This window comes from Monopterus albus, unplaced genomic scaffold (assembly GCF_001952655.1).
Source record: "Monopterus albus unplaced genomic scaffold, M_albus_1.0 scaffold189.1, whole genome shotgun sequence".
NCBI classification, from domain to species: domain Eukaryota; kingdom Metazoa; phylum Chordata; class Actinopteri; order Synbranchiformes; family Synbranchidae; genus Monopterus; species Monopterus albus.
The window spans coordinates 103,536-108,847 of NW_018128069.1; positions in this window are offsets into that span (position 1 = coordinate 103,536).

Sequence of the window (5,312 nt, forward strand, 5' to 3'; positions counted from 1 at the left end):
GAGCAGTCACCAGCCACATCGACCTGATCAGTGTTTGATTGTTGTGTCTTGTTGCTTTTCTTCTTTTGTCTCTCCTCTATCCACTCACCCCAACCGGTCGAGGCAGAAGGCCGCCCACCAAGAGCCGGGGTCTGTCAGAGGTTTCTTCCGTTAAAGGGAGTTTTTCCTCCCCACTGTCGCCAAGTGCTTGCTCAAGGGGGATTTGTTGGGTTTTCCCTAAGTAATAATATTGATAACAGTAAGGTCTAGCCCTTACTTTGTAATGTTTCATTCATTAAACCTCTTTCCTCTGCACTTTTCCACCTGAGCCCAGTGTAAAGATTTTTGTATTTCTGTCCTCAAATTTTTTATTCACATATGGAAAACAGAACAAAAAAACCCCGGAGAGTGAAGAAAACAAAAAGGCAGCATAGACTGCTGGATATTACTTCATGTCAAAGACAAACCTACAAACTGAACTGGACCACAGCGAGCTGCAGACTCTGGCTTCAGCACAGGACAGAGTGCAACCACCACCAACTCCATGCAGGTGCAGCTGGTCCTGCCTGATGACCAGGCCCCGCCCACTGGCCTGTTGAGCACAGCTGATTTTTCTTTGTTCAAACACATTCATTAGTCACTGGCTTTAAGATTAGGTCATGAGCTTTAATATCCTTCTACTGTCTACATCTGAATCTTTGCTTTTATTTATTGAACAGCAGCAAATACAAGTGAGAGGAGCCTCCTGAAGGACTGAGTGGGAATCCAACCAGGAGGGTCAATCAGCTGATCATTGTCCTGATTATCTGATTAATCTGTTTATTCCCAGAATGTCAGACACTGGGAAAAAGTCCCACTGTGACTCTCCAGAGCCAAATGTGGTGTCTTCGCTCAGCTGATCAGCTCACACAGACTCAGCTGATCCTCACGTCTGACAAAGAAAAGCATCAGCCGTCAGGGCTGGTCTGGAGACACAGCCCTGACGGCCCAGCTGGGCGTTGGGTGATAGTCTGTCCTCTCAGCTTGTCACCCAGCCGACAGAAGGTGGACCCTCGTCTGTGTCCACAGCTTTATTAGATTCCAAATATGCCGCCTTAGTGTGAGAGGTGAGCTATGTTCCCATGTCCAGGGATTTGCAAATTGTGTCCTTCAAACGGTTAGCAAAAACAATGTCAGTTCCTCACACCTGCAAACTACCTCCATACGCAACCACAGAGCTCCTACTCCACCTGTCTGGATGAACACTAATTACAGCTCCACCGCCTCTAACACCATCAGTCCTCTGGAGGGGCTCGCCGCCGCTCGGAGGCGTTAATGCCCCCTGTGTTGGCGGCTGTAATCTCCCTGATGTGTTGGCAGTCTGCAGCTGCGGTGCTACAGGGGTGGAGTGTAATCTCTATTTTATTATTGTGCAGGCATCTCTGAGGGTAGATGACACTGAAGCTCTCGCTGCGCTCAGCTTTGTTCAATGTGTCTGAGGCAGCAGGTGCTTCATCCTGATAAAACCAGACCAGAGATGGACAGGAGAGTCCTCAGCATTACCTCCTGCCTGGAGGGATCTCCCAGCCATAGTCGTTTTAGTATCCACTTCACTTTTTGTGTTTTCCTTTGTTTTATCTTCTGAAATGTGAAAAAAACTCTGCACAAAAAACCTTTTATATTCCATCTTCACTTGTCTTCACATGGTCTGGTTCTGATACTGCGGAGTGACATCTCAGTCACATCTCTTAACTTTTACACTTGTTTTGATTCTGCAACTGTTACTTGAACTGGTTATTAACATGGGGATCTGAGAGGCCTGAAACGAGGACAGAGATGGAAACGAGAGCCGAGGTGATTCAGACAAACAACCAAACCAGGAGCCAGGAGAGCCTTTAACACACACACACACACACACACACCCACACCCGAAGCTGCTCCCCATAGGCTGATGGAGATGGAGGGGAACTGCTATCACTTCCCTTCTTTTCTTTAAAACAGGGACATGGCTGCATGGAGCTGGCCAGGAAGTGATGGGTTGTCCCCGCCCACCTCCAACTCCAAATCGGCCCCCTCCTCTCCAACCCTCCCAGCCAGTTCTCACCTTCCACAACACACGGACAAACCACAGCCCAGCTCTCATACTGCAGAGAAACCACTCAGCCTCAAGGTCACATTTTCTCAGACCAGGACCAGGTCTCTCTTCATCAAACCTGTAGGAACAAAGCATGAGCAGGACAGTTTCAGTCTACGGTGGAACAAGTGCCAGTGCCTCTTCTCCATTAAAAACCCTCTAGAATGAAGCTGGAGCTGAGCAGACACGTCCCAGTCGATGGGGTCAAAGGTCAGTTCTTTGCTGAAGAAAGGAGGACCTGAAGGTGACCCTCCCTCAAGTAGCTCCACCAAACTACAGCCCTTCATCCTTATTCGCTTTTCTTCAAAGAGATGTCATAAATCACTGTGTGTCACTGGGGCCCAGGTGCCTTAATGACCCCGACGAGCAGCAGTGCCTTGTGTATCGACCGAGAGGACATGCCGCCGTCGCTCTCTGACTTATTAACGGAGAAATGCCAAAGCATCCATCTCACTTTACATGCGCTGGGGTGGCTTCTTCAGCTCAACTGGGCGTGTTGAGCCTGGTTCTTGCCAGCGGCAGATAAACAGCCGAGTCTGTGTTTAAACCGATCATTTACAAGCCATCCAGACACATAATGGGCTCGGTAATGAGCAGCTCCATTTGAAACAATGTGGCAGATGGATGGAAGGTTTGCTCAGATAAATGAAACGGCAGTCATTGTGTCAAGTCCTCTACAATGATGTTTACATGCAGCAGTGAGGACAAGCACATTACACCATGCTCTCTGTAACATCCTGGAGTCATTTTTTTTAAAGGGTCAGTTCACTCAAATAACAAAACAACATGTTTTCACTTTTCTCTCATTGTATCTGCACAAACAATCGCTGGGGCCTTTATTCTCACTACATCTCTGTCCTCTGTTTGTACATGTCAACTTTACTGGAGTAACAGGAATCTATCTGATGTTTGCAGGGATTCAGTGGGTTTGGCTGTGGGCTGAGTTTCTTGGTTTACCTTTTGGAAAATTCAAGAGCGTGAAACTGCACTAAAGCTCCATGTGCATGGGTATCTGCTAGCAGGGAGGTGTGGGGATTTAACATGACTCGCTCTGCATGGTGATGTTATTAGCTCAGTCAGTGTGAAATGTGACATTTGTGTGAAACTGGGAGAAGTCAAAATGTTGATGCTACTCTGTGAGCTGTAAACCTGATAACACCAACATAATGACAAAAACCAATTAAAACCAGCAGGAGACGAGACCCTGTAAAAGCTCATCAGCTGTCTTGTTAGTCTTCATTTGTTCACGCTTAGTTGCAGTGAGCTGAATGAGCTGTGATCAGCTCCCATCTGCACTGTGCCCACAGATGAACAGGCAATTAGCACTGGGTGAAGGAAACTTTAAAAGATGCAGATTCTCAGCAAGTTTCTGCACAGATGATGTTGATCTGTCAGGGATAATGATGTCGTTGGAAAGCACGAGTCCCACCAAGGATAAAAATGTGTTTCATGTCTGTTGATTGGACCGAGTTCTGACTGACTTTCAGTACAAACTGTCACAATTGGGTGCTGAGGGTTTTAAAGTGGCCCACCTTAATGTGTCACTGCTGCTACTGATGGCGTTGATCCAAGTCCAAATTACAGTGACTCACTTCCTGTTGGTTGTAGAACACCGGCCTCCTTCACCTCTCACAGGATCTCATGTTTCTCCCTCTCTCTTACACTTCAAACCTCTGGAATATAAACCAACATTCTGTAGGTCTGGACCACTCATCAACAAGCAGCTGTGGGTTACACAGCAAATGCTTCAGGGCCTGTTTTACACTGGGCTACAGTGCCATGGGCTGTAACCTTCCTGACATTGTTGGCACAGTGGAAACAGGAACATCTCTGGAGATGGACTGGGAGCATGGAGACTGTCCAGGCTTTTCCATTGTTGTGGTTCTCAAATCCTCACACAATTCTTTGCTCCTCTTTCCTTTCTCCATGCTCACTGTGGTCCATACGACACAAAGGCTGAGTCAACTTTTCTTCATTTTAACTTGTTCCAAGTGTGATTTATACTGTATGTTGGCAGCACCTGTTGATTGCTACAGGGGAGTTTCATTACAAATTAAAGGAGCATCACCTGCTGGAAATACAATTATTTCTAAGGTGTTAATAGTTCTGTCCAGGCCGTGTTTGGAGTTCTGTGTGGACTGTACCAGATTTGGCTTTGTGTTGTTCTAATGCAAATAAAAGAAATAAACATAACAATACTAAGGAATTTATGATTGCAGCAGTTTTATGGGAGAAGTGGTGGTTTGTCTGACAGAAATGCGGGGGTGCCAGTATTGTGGGTCGTGATTGCAGCTGTGCAGCAGCAGCAAAACAAAGGTTTCGCTATCTAAATTGCTGAACTCAAACATATCTTCCAATTAACAAAACCAATTACTTTGTTTTGAGAGCAAATGAGAGCTGACATGAGAGTGATTGTGTATTCACAAGCGCGTTGTCTCATCAGCCACAGGAGGCTGCAGTCTGGCTCCCACACCATAGCCTTCACATTGAGGATCAAATTAAAGATTCGCTTATATTAATGATGCCGAGAGCTCATCCTGCTAAAACAGTTTCATGAAACACAAGCTGTCTGACTAGAGAGGGTTACAGTGTTTGTTCCTCACGTGGCCAATGATGCTGCTCTGACTTCTGCTCCAGATTTGATTTAAAATTCAAGAAAAAAAAATTGGTGGGAGCAATTTTCTTCAGCTGGTCTCAGACCTGTGGTTTGTTTGATGCATTATTTTAGTCTGCGTCTGTCAAAAACCCTGACAGGTTGCTGGCTGACGATCTAGTTGGCTGATGGATGTTTGTATGATTTGAATTCGATATTTATTTCCTCCCAGAGCTTTAAATGCATCACATGCTTTTCATTCAACTAATGGGAATAACAAAGTTGCAAATAGATAGATAGATAGAAATACTTTATTAATCCCAATCTGGTGTCAATCCAGGAACCATCTAATGCTCCAAGATGATGTATTGTACAAATTAATGGAATAAGGCAGGAAAGATTTCCTATAACGTGCTTTACAGCAACGAAGCTGTCTAAATCTTTTAGAGAAGGAGCTCTGCTGTCTATCAAGCACAAATCGGAGGGGATGGTCAGAGTTATCCATAATTGATAACAGCTTGTTTAGTGTTCTCCTTTCCATCACTCCCTCAAATGATTCTTGTTCACAGCCAATGACAGAGCCAGCCCTCCTAATTAGCCTGTTAAATCTATCGGAGTCCCTGGCTG